This window comes from Pongo abelii, chromosome 8, assembly GCF_028885655.2.
Source record: "Pongo abelii isolate AG06213 chromosome 8, NHGRI_mPonAbe1-v2.0_pri, whole genome shotgun sequence".
Taxonomy (NCBI): domain Eukaryota; kingdom Metazoa; phylum Chordata; class Mammalia; order Primates; family Hominidae; genus Pongo; species Pongo abelii.
Window position 1 is genome coordinate 70340692 of NC_071993.2, and position 15584 is coordinate 70356275.

The following is a 15584-nucleotide window of genomic DNA, read 5'->3' on the forward strand; positions in this document are numbered from 1 at the left end:
CTGGAGTACAGTGGCACAATCTCGGCTCAACTGTAACCTCCGCCTTCTGGGTTCAAGTGATACTTCCCTCTCAGCCTTCTGAGTAGCTGGGATTACAGGCACGCGCCACCACGTCCAGCTAATTTTTTGTATTTTTAGTAGAGACAGGGTTTCACCATGTTGACCAGGGTGGTCTCAAACTCCTGGCCTCAGGTGGTCAGCCTGCCTCAGCCTCCCAAAGTTTTGGTGTGAGCCACCACGCTCAGCCCTTTTGGGTTTTCAAGATAGTCATATTTCTAACTGTTCATGTCTTTGCCTATCTTTGTTTTGGCATATGCAATTTTTTTCTTATTTTGACATTTTAAATCTCTTCATAGTAAAAATTTCTTTTTTTTGGTGAGGGTGACAGGGTCTCAAAAAAAAAAAAAGAGGGTGGTAGGCCGGGTGCGGTGGCTCACGCCTGTAACCCCAGCACTTTGGGAGGCCGAGGCGGGTGGATCACCTGAGGTCCGGAGTTCGAGACCAGCCTGGCCAACATGGTGAAACCCTGTCTTGACTAAAAATACAAAAATTAGCTGGGCATGGTGGTGTGCACCTGTAGTCCCAGCTACTCTGGACGCTGAGGCAGGATTGCTTGAACCCTGGAGGTGGAGGTTGCAGTGAGCCGAGATCATGCCACTGTACTCCAGCCTGCGTAACAGAGTGAGACTCCATCTCCAAAAAAAAAAAGGCTGGAGTGCAGTGGCATGATCACCACTCACTACAGCCTCGACCTCCTGGGCTTAAGCAATCCTCCCACCTCAGCCTCCTGAGTAGCTGGGACCAGAGGCGTGCACCACCATGCTTGGCTAATTTTTTGTGTTTCTTGTAGAGATGGGGCCTCACCATGTTGCCAATGCTGGTCTCAAACTCTTGAGCTCAAGTGATTCTCCTGTCTTGGTCTCCCAAAGTGCTGAGATAACAGGTGTGTGCCACCACACCCAGCCAAATATATATATATATATATTTTTTGACACAGTGTCTCACTCTGTCTCCTGGGTTCAAGCGATTCTCCCACTTCAGCCTTCCAGATAGCTGGGACTACAGGTGTGTGCCACCATGTCCGGCTAATTTTTGTAATTTTAGTAGAGTTGGGGTTTCACCATGTTGGCCAGGCTGATCTCAAACTCCTGACCTCGAGTGATCCACCCACCTTGGCCTCCCAAAGTGCTGGGATTACAGTACAGGTGTGAGCCACTGTGCCTGGCCAGAAGTTTCTGATATAAAGCTGGCAGGAAGTCAGTGACAATTATTAAGTCTTGGAAGAAAAATTTTTAAGTTTCTCCTGAGAAGAAATTTCTGAAGAAACATCTTGTAGATAGTGTAGTTTCACAGTAAAGTTTTTTTATTTTTATTTTTTTAATTTGAGGCAGAGCCTTGTTCTGTCACCCAGGCTGGAGTGCAGTGGTGTGATCTCAGCTCTCTGCAGCCTCTGCCTCCTGGGTTCAAGTGTGTGATCTCAGCTCACTGCAGCCTCCGCCTCCCGGGTTCAAGTGATTCTCATGCCTCAGCCTCCCAAGTAGCTGGGATTACAGGTGTGTGCCACCACACTTGGCTAATTTTTTCTTTCTTTTTTTTTTGTGACGGAGTCTCGCTCTGTAGCCAGGCTGGAGTGCAGTGGCACGATCTTGGCTCACTGCACCCTCCGCTTCCTAGGCTCAAGTGCCTCTCCTTCCTCAGCCTCCCGAGTAGCTGAGATTATAGGTGCCTGCCACCACACCCAGCTAATTTTTGTATTTTTAGTAGAGATGGGGTTTCACCATGTTGGCCAGGATGGTCTTGATCTCCTGACCTCATGATCTGCCCACCTCTGCCTCCCAAAGTGCTGGGATTACAGGCAGGAGCCACCATGTCCGCCAATTTTTGTATTTTAAGTAAAGACAGGGCTTCACCATGTTGGCCAGGTTGGTCTCGAACTCCTGACCTCAAGTGATTCACCCACCTCGGCCTCCCAAAGTGCTGGGATTATAGGCGTGAGCCACAGCACCCAGCCTCGTGGTAAAGTTTATGTAGAAAAATGCATTCTCTGTGGAAACAAAACTTATTTGTGTGCCATTGTTTCATTTCTGACCCGGGCTGAGCTTTTATTTCTCTGTGCAGATCCATTTCCTTTGATGGTACATCCTGTCTTAGATGTTGACCCCAGTCAGAGCTGTATAGTGCCAAAACAAGATAAGTTCTTTGGTTCTTTTTTGCCATTTCTTTCAACTCCTTGTTTATCTTTACTCATGGTCATTGAAGATCAGAAGGGTATTTAGGAACAAATGGGAATTCTATGTGTTCCTTCAGTGTTAGGGGAACACCAGGGAGAGGCAGTATCATTTTAGTATTGGGTTTTCACCTTTCCTGATGCCCACTAGGTCTAAGGAAACATCAAGCTTATTTTACAGACTTGATATAAGAAACTTTATAATTACCAAATTAAGCTTTAGATACCTCAGTGTTTTAGAGTACTTACTGATATCTATAATACATATTCCTAGGGCCTATGCCTTTCCATATAAATTTTACTTATTTTTGGAGACAAAGTCTCACTCTGTCCCCCTGGCTGGAGTGCAGTGCCACGATCTTGGGATCTTGGCTCACTGCAACTTCCACCTCCCAGGTTCAAGTGATCCTTCCACCTCAGCTTCCTGTGTAGCTGGGACTACAGACACGTGCTAGCATGCCCTGCTAATTTTTTATATTTTTAGTAGAGACTGGGTTTCATCACGTTGGCTAGGCTGGTCTCGAACTCCTGGGCTCAAATGATCCGCCTGCCTCGGCCTTCCAAAATGTTGGGATTACAGGCATGAGCCACCAAGCCTGGCCAAATTACTAAATATTTTTGAACCTCACTTCCCTTACCTGTGAGATTAGGATAATAATAACCTATCTGAGCAAATTAAATGAAGTGATAGATGTCAGTTCTTAGCACAGTAGCCATAATGTTATAGTGACTCTAAATTTCAGTTTTCTTTTTCCCTTCCTTGAGCTGTTTTAAGTTTTAAAAGATAGTGATTGTAAAATTACTTTGTAAGTGTATACAGTTATTTCAAATATTGTTCATGTTTGTGTTAAAAACAGTCAAACTCATTTTGGTTACGTTGGTATAAGAGGGAAACGTAGGGAAATGAGACACTGGAGAAAGTCTGAATAATTGTTTTTTGTTTTTTGTTTTTTGTTTTGTTTTTGAGATGGAATCTCGCTCTGTTGCCCAGGCTGGAGTGCGGTGGCATGAACTCGGCTCACTGCAACCTCCGCCTCCTGGGTTCAAGCGATTCTTCTGCCTCAGCCCCCGAAGCAGGTGGGACCACAGGCACGTGCCACCACGCCTGGCTAATTTTTGTATTTTTGGTAGGGACAGGGTTTCACCATATTGCCCAGGCTGGTCTCGAACTGATCACCTGCCTTGGCCTCCCAAAGTGCTGGGATTATAGGCGTGAGCCACCGTGCCTGGCCAAGTCTGAATAACTTGTTGAGCAATATCATGTGGCAGGAGCTAGGCTTAACACTTTGCACACTGCAACTCATTTAATCCTTACCACTCAATTAAGCACATTTCTTCCTCTGAAGGATTATTTCTTAGTTTTTTTTTTTTTTTTTGAGACGGAGTCTTGCTCTGTCTCCCAGGCTGGGGTGCAGTGGCGTGATCTTGGCTCACTGCAACTCCGGCTTCCCGGGTTCAAGCAATTCTCGTGCCTCAGCCTCTGAAGCAGCTGGAATTACAGCGCATGCCACCATCCCTGGGAAATTTTTTGCATTTTTAGTAGATACAGTAGATACAGGGTTTTACCATGTTGGTCAGGGTGATCTTGAACTCCTGAGCTCAGGCTCTCCATCCTCCTCCGGCTCCCAAAATGTTGGGATTACAGGCATAAGCCACCGCACCCGGCCTACTTCTTAGTTTTTAAAATTAAAGTTTTCTTATTTCCACCCTTTTGAATAATAAGCCTCAGGAATGGGGCTCTTAATAACTTAATGCAGACTTCAAACTTTGTATAGAATATGACAAATAATTAATGACTTTTTATTTCTAAGCTACCATCCTTCGTATTTGGAGACTATGTTCTTTAGGCTAAGTCTTCTTTCTGTTTATTTTTTTTTTCTTTCTTTTTTTTTTTAAAGCAAACTCTAGGAATGATATTTACTTTTTGTGGAAACCAGGTCTCACTGTCCCGCAAGATGGAGTGCAATGGCAGGATTATGGCTCACTGCAGCCTCCACCTCCTGGACTCAAGTGATCCTCCTGAGTAGTTGGGACTACAGGTGCATGCCACCACACCTGGCTAATTTTTGTATTTTTTGTAGAGATGGGGTTTCACCATGTTGCCCAGGCTGGTCTCAAACTCCTGGGCTCAAGCTGTCCTCCTGCCTTGGCCTCCCAAAGTGCTGGGATTACAGGCATGAGCCACTGTGCCTGGTCAATATTTACTTTCTAATTCCTGCCTCTAGAAATATATTAGCTGCCCTGAATATATTAGGTTTTTCAGTTGTATGAAACTGTTCAGTTAGGCAGTTAGGAGTAATGAATTTGATGCCTATTGGCCCATTTCTTTTTTTTTTTTTTTGAGATATTGTCTCGCTCTGTCACCCAGGCTGGAGTGCAGTGGCGCGATCTCGGCTCACTGCAACCTCCGCCTCCCAGGTTCACACCATTTTCCTGCCTCAGCCTCCTGAGTAGCTGGGACTACAGATGCCCGCCACCACGCCCGGCTAATTTTTTTGTATTTTTAATAGAGACGGGGTTTCACCGTGTTAGCCAGGATGGTCTCGATCTCCTGACCTCGTGATCCACTCGCCTCGGCCTCCCAAAGTGCTGGGATTACAGGCGTGAGCCACTGCGCCCGGCGCCTATTAGTCCTTTTCAACAAATATCACCAGTAAGAATTGCTTTCTGAAATGAGAAAAGCAGCAGATTGTTTATTTGAATTTGAATTTAGAGTGTTTCTCTCTCAACACCTTATACTGATCAGGCTAAGAGATGGGCTCTCCTGTGTTGCCCAGGCTGTACTTGAACTCCTAGGCTGAAGTAATTCCTTCCCACCTCAGCCTCCTGATTGGCTGGGACTACAGGTGAGCAGCATCACGCCCCACTTTGTGTTTTGATTAATTCTCTTTATTTTTTAAAAAATTGTGGTAAAATACACACAATATTTATCATCTTAACCATTTTAAGTGTACAGTTCAGTAGTGTTGCATACATTCACATTGTTGTGAGCCAATCTTCAGCACTCTCTCATCCTTTTTTTTTTTTTTTTTTTTTTTTGAGACAGCCTCACTCTGTCGCCCAGGCTGGAGTGCAGTGGGGTGATCTCGGCTCACTGCAACCTCTGCCTCCTGTGTTCAAGGAGGCAGTGATTCTCCTACTTCACTCTCCTGAGTGGCTGGGATTACAGGACTGTACCACCACGCCTGGCTAATTTTTGTATTTTTAGTAAAGACAGGGTTTCACCATGTTGGCCAGGCTGGTCTTGAACTCCTGACATCAGGTGATCTGCCCGCCTTGGCCTCCAAAAGTGCTGGGATTACAGGTGTGCGCTACCACACCTGCCCACCCTGTTTCATCTCATAAAACTGAGACTCCAAATCCATTAAACACCCCCCCATTCCTCCTTCCCCAAAGTGCCTAGCCACCACCATCCAACTTTCTGTTTCAATGAATTTGACTATTCTTCATGCCTCATATAATGGAGTCATTGGTATTTGTCCTGTTGTGACTGGCTTATTTCACTTAGTATAATGTCCTCAAGTTCATCTGTGTTGTAGCATGTGTCAGATTTTCCTTCCTTTTTAAGGCTGAATCAGTTCTATGTATGTACCACATTTTGCTTACCTGTTCTCTTAGGTGGCTCCTATCTGTTGTCTATTGTGAATAATGCTGCTATGATCATGGGTATACAATTATCTCTTTATTTATTTTTTGAGACAGAGTCTTGCTCTGTTGCCCAGGCTGGAATGCAGTGGCACAATCATGGCTCACTGCAGTCTCGATATTCTGGGCTCAAGTGATCCTTTCACCTCAGCTTCCCAAGTAGCTGGGACTACAGGCACATGCCACCACATCCAACTAATTAAAAAAAAAATTGGCTGGGCGCGGTGGCTCACACCTATAATCCCAGCACTTTGGGAGGCCAAGGTGGGCGGATCATGAGGTCAGGAGATGGAGACCATCCTGCCTAACATGGTGAAATCCCATCTCTACTAAAAATACAAAAAATTAGCCAGGCATGGTGGCGGGGGCCTGTAGTCCCAGTGAGAGGTGAAGCCAGCTGGACCTCCTGGGTGGAGTGGAGACGTGGAGAACTTTTCTGTCTAGCTAGAGGATTGTAAACACAGCAATCAGTGCTCTGTGTCTAGCTAAAGGATTGTAAATGCATCATTCAGCACTCTGTAAAAATGGACCAATCAGTACTCTGTAAAATGGACCAATCAGCAAGACATGGGCGGGGACAAATAAGGGACTAAAAGCTGGCCACCCCCGCTAGCAGCGGCAACCCACTTGGGTCACATTCCACACTGTGGAAGCTTTGTTCTTTTGCTCTTCACAATAAATCTTGCTGCTGCTCACTCTTTCGGTCTGTGCCACCTTTAAGAGCTGTAACACTCATCGCAAAGATCTGCGGCTTCATTCTTGAAGTCAGCGAGACCAAGAACCCACTGGAAGGAACCAACTCCGGACACACCAGGCTGAGGCAGGAGAATGGCGTGAATCAGGGAGGCAGAGCTTGCAGTGAGCAAAGATTGCACCACTGCACTCCAGCCTCGGCAACAGTGCGAGACTCTGTCTCAAAAAAAAAAAAAAAAAAATTTGTGGAGATGGAATCTCACTATGTTGCCCAGCCTTGTCTCAAACTCATGAGATCAAGCAATCCTCTTGCCTCAGCCTCCCAAAATACTGGGATTACATGTGTGAGCCAATGTGCCTGGCAAGTTATCTCTTTGAGACCATACTTTCAGTTCTTTTGGATATGTAACCAAAAGTAGAATTGCTGGATCATATGTCATTTTATTTTAATTTTGAAGAATTATCATACTATTTTTCATACTGGCTATACCATTTGACATTCTTACCAATGTGCACAAGGATACCAATTTCTCCACATTCTTGCCAACACTGTTTTTTTTGTTTTGTTTTTTTGAGATGGAGTCTCACTCTGTCACCCAGGCTGGAGTCAGTGGTGCGATCTTGGCTCACTGCAACCTCCGCCTCCTGGGTTCAAGCGATTCTTCTGCCTCAGCCTCCTGAGTAGCTGGGACTACAGGTGCGCACCACCACACACAGCTAATTTTTGTGTTTTTAGTACAGAAGGGGTTTCACCACATTGGCCAGGCTAGTCTCGAACTCCTGACCTCATGATCTGCTCCCCCCTCGTCCTTCCAAAATGCTGGGATTACAGGCGTGAGCCACTGTGCCTGGCCACCATTTTTTTAATAGTAGCCATCCTAATAAGTGTGAGGTGATATCTCACTGTGGTTTTGATTTATTTTCCCTAATGATTAGTGATCTTGAGTGTCTTTTCCTGTGTTCATTGGCCATTGGTGTATCTTCTTTGGAGAAATGTCTGTTCAAGTTCTTTATTTTTTAATTGTATTTTGTTATTGTTGAGTTGTAGGAGTTTTTTTGTTGTTTTTGTTTTTGAGACAGGGTCTCACTCTGTCACCCAGGCTGGAGTTGAGTGGTGTGATCTCGGCTCACTGCCACTTCTGCCTCCCGGGTTCAAGTGCTTCTCCTGCCTCAGCTTTCCAAGCAGCTGGCATTACAGGTGTGCGCCACCACGCCTGATTAACTTTTTTGCATTTTTAGTACAGACAGGGCTTAATAGAGACAGGTTTAGTAGAGATGGGGTTTCGCCATGTTGGCCAAGCTGGTCAAGCTGGTCTCAAACTCCTGGCCTCAAATGATCTGTCCGCCTTGGCCACCCAAAGTGCTGGCATTACAGGTGTGAGCCACTGCACACAGCAGGAGGTCTTTGTATATTGTGGATATTAGCCCCTTATCAGAGTAATGATTTACAAATATTTTCTCCCATCTCATGGGTTGTCCTCTCTTTTTTCCTTTGATTCACAGTTCTGTTTTTTTTAAATTTTATTATATATTTTGTAAGACATTTAAAAGAATAATACAGTAAACATCTTTATAACCACCATCCAACAAATTAAATATTAGTAAATTAGTTTGCTCCCGAGTTTCCCCTTATTGATTACAAGTCCCTCACCAAAGGTAACCACTAATGAATTTGATTTTTCTCTGACTAGTTTATACTCCTTAGACAGCCTGTTAGCATATTAGAAGCTTGTCATGACTGAAGTAAAAATACTGCAAAGGTCCTGGGGAAGGCTAATTAGGGTGGGATGAGTTTTTTCTTAGATTTTTGTGATGCTGTTGTCCAAAGCCCAGTTCAGCACCCTATCAGAGATACTTGCACATAATAGGTGTACAGAAATGTTTGTTGAATGACTATTTGGAACCCATGTACTTCTGATTGAAGATATTTTGTACCACTATTATACTATTTTCTCTTTTTCTTTTTTTTTTTTGAGACAGAGTCTTGCTCTGTCGCCCAGGCTGGAGTGCAGTGGTGAGATCTCAGCTCACTGCAACCTCCACCTCCTGAGTTCAAGCAGTTCTCCTGTCTCACTCTCCCAAGTAGCTGGGACTACAGGCACACACCACCACGCTTGGCTAATTTTTGTATTTTTATTAGAGACAGGTTTTCACCTTGGTCAGGCTGGCCTTGAACTCCTGACCTCAGGTGATCCACCCGCCTTGGCCTCCCAAAGTTCTGGGATTATAGGCATGAGCCACCTTGCCTGGCCACTATTATACTATTTTTTTTTTTGAATCAGAGTCTTGCTCTGTCACCCAGGCTGGAGTGCAGTGGCTCGATCTCAGCTTACTGCAAGCTCCGCCTCCCGGATTCACGCCATTATCCTGCCTCAACCTCCCGAGTAGCTGGGACTACAGGTGCCCGCCACCACGCCCAGCTAATTTTTTTATAATTTTAGTAGAGACGGGGTTCCACAGTGTTAGCCAGAATGGTCTCAATCTCCTGACCTCGTGATCTGCCCACCTCGGCCTCCCAAAGTGCAGGGATTACAGGCGTGAGCCACCGTGCCCGGCTATTATACTATTTTTTCATGAAGTGAAGTTTATGTATCTCTGTGTTAGGATTACTGTATACTTTACCAATAAAAAGACTGCTACAGCAGAATAAAGGTTTTCTTAGAGGTAGTAAAACTGAAGGCAAACCTGAGTTGGGAACATTTTAGCTCTAAATACATAGAGTACATTTAGCTGCTTTGGCTAATTTAACTTTTAGACAGGGCAAATGGAATAAGGCAGGTGTTGAGGTGCTACATTTTTGGTTCAGAAAAATGGTTGTGAGTTTTGAAAGAAGGCATGATTCTGGTAAGATCTGACTGTGGGCAAGGGGCTGTTGAAACAAACAGTGCAGTGTTTCCAGGGCAGTGGTGAAGGACTTGACCTCCATTGTAGCTGAAAATGAAGTCCTTCTCTAACAAAGCCATAGTAGCAGCAGCAGCAGCTGTTGCCACTGCCACCTGCGTTCAGTGGCTGTGTGAGGTGGCTAGACCAGGAAATGATTCCATGGCACTAGGCATGTATAAGGAAGGACTTACTTTGGCTCTGGCAAAGTGGTTGTACAGGTTGTCGGTGTCACTTTAAACATACAAAGATCTGCTTGCTGGAGGAGGGGCAGCTTCTTGAGGATCAGGTGTGCATCTGAAAGGGATGAGCTCATCCTTCTAACCAGACCTGCTCTAGACGCTGACTGAATGTTTTCCTAGTTTCAAGTCCTGCAGCTGGGAGAAGCAGGAAATGATTGACGCTTCAGGCACTTGGTGAGTAGCAAAAAAAGAAAAAAAAAAGAAAAAAGGCATTTTTGGGGAAGCTTTTGAAATGTGTGTGTGAGTGTCAGGTTGAAGGTGACATACACACACATTCAATCTTTCTCTAAGTTGAGGATTGCAGTAAAGTGTATGGTGGTGTTGGGGAAAGCAAAGCTTTGGTGGTTCTAACTTTATTCTATTGCTTCTTTTTGAGGTGACTTTTCATGACTTAACAATTTTGTTTCCTACACTGTCTTGACTGGTTTCATTTCTCTAGGAAATAAGAATCCCAGGAGCTCCTTTTTTATTTTCAAGGATCTTCATGAATTGTTTTGGAGCTTTTATTGATGGAACTTATCCCACATTAGAAGACTTCTGTGTTGGATTTCAGAGCTCCTATACATGATCCTGTTTTGTTTTAATTTACCCAAACTTTCCTATTCACTTTAAGTAAGGTTCTTAAACATGAAATTGGTTTAGAAAAGAAATATCAATTATTTATTATTTATTTATTTGTAACCTTTATTTTAGGTTCCAGGGTACATGCGCAGGTTTGCTATATAGGTAAACTGCATGTTACAGGGGTTTGATGTACAAATTATTTCATCATCCAGGTAATAAGCATAGTACCTGATAGGTAGTTTTTTGAGATGGAGTTTCGCTCTTGTCACCCAGGCTGGAGTGCAGTGGCGCGATCCCGGCTCACTGCAACCTCCGCCCCCCGGGTTCAAGCGATTCTCCTGCCTCGGCCTCCTGAGTAGCTGGGATTACAGGCGACCGCCACCACATCCAGCCAGTTTTTGTATTTTGGTAGAGATGGGGTTTCACCATGTTGGCCAGGCTGGTCTCGAACTCCTAACCTCAGGTGATCCGCCTGCCTCAGCCTCCCAAAGTGCTGGCATTATAGGCGTGAGCCCCTGCGCCTGGCCCCTGATAGGTAGTTTTTTGATTCTTACCCTCCTTCCACCTTCTATCCTCAAGTAGGCCCCAATGGTTTGTTATTTTGAATGGAACTTTTTATCTTGAGATAATTCTAGATTTATACAGAGTTAAAATAAATAATAATATTGACCTGATGTACCATTTACCTCATTTCCTCCAATGGCAATATCTTCCAAAATTATAGTACAATTTTACAACTGGGGTATTGATGTTGATACAGTCAAGGTACCAAATATTTTCATCACCACAGGATCTACCATGTCCTTTTATAGCTACCCCCACTTCCCTTCCACCCCTACACCTTTCTTAACTCCTGTCAACTGCTAATCAAAAAATCAATTTTTAGCAGAGAAAATTTTATGTGCAATCCTGAGAAGTTCTGTATTAAAGATCCACATGGCCTTATGAAAAGAGCCCTTGGGCCGGGCGCGGTTGCTCACAAGTGTGATCCCAGCACTTGGGAGGCCGAGGCGGGTGGATCACCTGAAGTCGGGAGTACGAGGCAGCCTGACAAACATGGAGAAACCCCGTCTCTACTAAAAATACAAAATTAGCTGAGCGTGGTGGTGCATGCCTGTAATCCCAGCAACTGGGGAGGTTGAGACAGGAGAATCGCTTGAACCCAGGAGGCAGAGGTTGCAGTGAGCCAAGATCACGCCATTGCACTCCAGCCTGGGCAAAAAGAGCGAAACTCTATCTCGAAAAAAAAAAAAAAAGCCCAAAAGTGCAATTGATTTTGGTTCATTGTAGCTCTTTACCTTGGGCAAATAATTTTAATTTCTCTGTGCTTCAGTTTCCTTATCTATAAAATGGGATATGGTATATTAACCTGTTTTGCAGGATTTTTGAGAAATTGTAAAACTCTTTCAAAAAATAAATATTATATAGATTATTATTAGCAGCAGGGATAATTGTTTTCAAACTAGAAAGTATATAGCAAGTTAAAAACTGGAAAATGTAGCCCAAGATGGTAAGAGTGAACATTTTTAAATGAATTTAAGTCTTAAGGCAGAAATGAATTACATTTCGGGGTGCTGAATTAACTGGCTGATGATCTCAGAACCACTGTCTTTGAGAAACCATAAAGACTAGAGAGAGACAAATGTCTTTATATCCAAAAAGAGGAAAGGAAAGTAGTTGGAAAACCATAGACGTGTAAAATTGTTAAATCTTGGGAAAATTCAATTATAAAGGACTAAACATGATATGGAGTATTAAGGAGAAAAAGGAGTATGGGTTGATTGATCATAACAAATTACTTCTATTTCTATTTTTGAATTTCATTACTTCTATTTAGGATTAAGAGGTTTGTGGATCAGGCGATTGTTCTACATATAGTGAGTCAAAATCCCATCAGTTTCACAGTCTTTCATGTGGCTGATAATGTAGTGATACAAATTTCATTGATTGGTTAAGTGAATGTGTCAGACATCGAATAACTGTATCCACTGATCATCTTGATTTTACCAGGAAGATCCTGGTAGATTATTCTTATTTTTTCAATGGGCCGTCAATCTGCATGGGTTATTTTATTTTTTTTGAGACGGAGTCTTGCTCTGTTGCCCAGGCTGGAGTGCAGTGGCATGATCTCGGCTCACTGCAACCTCCCCCTCCTGGGTTCCAATGATTCTCCTGCCTCAGCCTCCCAACCAGCTGGGACTACAGGCACGTGCCACCAAACCCAGCTAATTTGTTTGTTTGAGACGGAGTCTCTCTCTGTCGCCAGGCTGGAGTGCAGTGGCGCTCTGTTGGCTCACTGCAACCTCTGTCTCCTGGGTTCAAGCGATTCTCCTGCTTCAGCCTCCCGAGTAGCTGGGACTACAGATGCACGCCGCCATGCCCAGCTATTTTTTTTTTTTTTTTTTTGTATTTTTAGTAGAGATGCGGTTTCACCATGTTGGCCAGCCTGGTCTCGATCTCCTGACCTCGTGATCCACCAGCCTCGGCCTCCCAAAGTGCTGGGATTACAGGTGTGAGCCACTGTGCCTGACCAATTTTTGTATTTTTAGTAGAGATCGGGTTTCACCATATTGTCCAGGCTGGTCTTGAACTCCTGACCTTGTTGTGATTGGCCTTCTCGGCCTCCCAAAGTGCTGGGAGTACAGGCGTGAGCCATTGTGCCCGGCCAAAATTTTAATTTTGATGAAGTCCAATTTATGTATTTTTTTCTTTTGTCACTTGTGTGATGTCTTTGCCTAACCCAGGGTCATGAAGATTTATGTCTATGTTTTCTTCTAAAGGTTTTATAGTTTGAGCTCATCTATTTAAGTTTTTGATCCATTTTGAATTAATTTTTGCATATGGTGTGAGATAGGAGTCCAACTTTTTCTCTTGCATGTGGGGGATATTCAGTTATTCCAACACTGTTTATTAAAAGACTACAGTAGTTTCTCCTTATCCATGAAGGATATGTTGCAAGACCTCCAGTGGATGCCTGGAACCATGAATAGTACTGAACCTGACAGCTGTTAATTGGAACATAATTCTGTTCATTTCTTCCACCCACAAATTTAATGCCTTTTCCAACCTTTTTTTTTTTTTTTGAGATGGAGTCTTGCTCTGTTGCCCAGGCTGGAGTGCAGTGGTATGATCTCGGCTCACTGCAACCTCTGCCTCGGGGGATTCAAGTGATTCTCCTGCCTCAGCCTTGCGAGTAGCTGGGATTACGGGTACCCACCACCATGCCCAGCTAATTTTATATATTTAGTAGAGACAGGGTTTCACCAAGTTGGCCAGGCTGCTCTTGAACTCCTAACCTCAGGTGATCCGCCCGCCTTGGCCTCCCAAAGTGTTGGGATTACAGGAGTGAGCCACCACACCTGGCTGCCTTTTCCATCTTAACTAAGCACTTATGTAACCACTGAACGGGTTCATTCTGCCCGTTGCCCCCATACAGCTGATTTATCAAGACAGGAGAATAGCAATGGAGAAAGAGTTTAATTCACATAGAGCTGGCTGCACAGGAGACCAGAGTTTAATTATTACTCAAATCAGTCTCCCAGAATATTCCAGGATTGGGGTTTTTAAGGCTACTTTGGTGGGTAGAGGGCCAGAGAGTGGGGAGTGTTGATTGCTTAGGTCAGCAATGAAATCACAGGGAGTCAAAGCTGTCCTTTTACACTGAGTCAGTTCCTGGGTAGGACCACAAGACCAGATGAGACAGTTTATTGATCTGGATGGTGCCAGGTGATCCATTGAGTTCAGGGTTTGAAAAATATCTTGAGCACCAATCTTAGGTTTTACATTAGTGATGTTATCCCTAGGAGCAGTTAGGGAGGTGTAGAACCTTGGGGCCTTTAGCTGCATGATTCCTAAAGCATAATTTCTAATCTTGTAGCAATTTGTTAGTCCTGCAAAGGCAGTCTAGTCCCCAGGCAAGAAGAGCGTTCTGGGAAAGGGCTGTGTTTTTGTCTTTGTTTCAAAGTTAAACTATAAACTAAGTTCCTCCCAAAGTTAGTTCGCCTTATGTCCAGGAATGAACAAGGACAGCTTGGAAGTTAGAAGCAAAAGGGAGTCAAGTAAGTCAGATCTCTTTCACCGTAATAATTTTCTGTTATAATTTTTGCAAAGGTGGTTTCACTTACCATGAACTATGGCCATGACTTTTTGCAGTTTGAGGTATGACAGTAAAACTAGCATGAATTTCCCTTCCTTCTTCACAATTTCATGCATAGATTTGTTCTTATGGTAGACCTTAGCAGCTTTAGTGTATGATTCTTTTTCTTTCCTTATTAAGTCGATAACTTTCACTTTTTCACTTAAAGGAAGCACCTTATGGCTTCTCTATGGCCTGTTAAATTGCCACTATCACTACTCTTGCATTTGGGAATATTATTAAGTAAAATAAAGTTACTTGAACATAAACACTGAGAGACCCTTTATTCTTTTTTTTTTTTTTTTTTTTTTTGAGACAGGATCTCACTCTGTCCAACTCAGACTGGAGTGCGATGGCCTGATCTCAGCTCACTGCAACCTCCACCTCCCAGGCTCAAGTGATTCTCCTGCCTCAGCCTCCTGAGGAGCTGGGATTACAGGCGCGTACCACTACTGCCTGGCTAATTTGTTTTTGTTTTTGTTTTTGTTTTTTTTTTTTTTGAGACAGTCTCACTCTGTCGCCCAGGCTGGCGTGCAGTGGCGCGATCTTGGCTCACTGCAAGCTCCGCCTCTCGAGTTCACGCCATTCTCCTGACTCAGCCTCCCGAGTAGCTGGGACTACAGGAGCCCTCCACTACGCCTGGCTAATTTTTTTGTATTTTTAGTAGAGACGGGGTTTCACTGTATTAGCCAGGATGGTCTCGATCTCCTGACCTTGTGATCTACCCGCCTCGGCCTCCCAAAGTGCTGGGATTACAGATGTGAGCCACCGTGCCCGGCCTAATTTTTGTATTTTTAGTAGAGATGGGGTTTCACCATGTTGGTCAGGCTGGTCTTGAACTCCTGACCTCAAATGATCTGCCCGCCTTGGCCTCCCAAAGTGATGGGATTACAGGCATGAGCCACCACACCCGGCCTGTTTTTTTGTGTTTTTTTTTTTTTTTTTTTTTTGAGATGGAGTCTTGGCTCTGTTGCCCAGGCTGGAGTGCAGTGGCACCATCTCAGCTCACTGCAACCTCCGCCTCCTGGGTTCAAGCAATTCTCCTGCCTCAACCTCCTGAGTAGCTGGGATTACAGGCGCACGCCACCATGCCCAGCTAATTGTTGTATTTTTAGTCAAGACGGGTTTTTCACCATGTTGGCCAGGCTGGTCTCAAAATCCTAACCTCAAGAGATCTGCCTGCCTTGGCCTCCCAAAG

The 15584-nt window shown here is 44.2% G+C and overlaps 1 protein-coding gene across 13 annotated transcripts in view; it reads left to right on the plus strand.

The window, feature by feature from the left end:
* USP54 (ubiquitin specific peptidase 54) overlaps nt 1–15584 on the plus strand; it is a 127137-nt gene that overhangs the window by 13124 nt on the left and 98429 nt on the right. Inside the window, exon 1 of one of the 13 annotated variants that reach the window (XM_063727326.1) lies at nt 6118–9861. The exons of 11 other annotated variants lie outside the window; for them this stretch is intronic. The gene's annotated coding sequence lies outside the window, so the exon portion shown is untranslated. Of the gene's footprint in view, nt 1–6117; nt 9862–15584 lie in introns of those variants that run through there. One more of the 13 variants, XM_054523314.2, reaches the window with a different exon arrangement.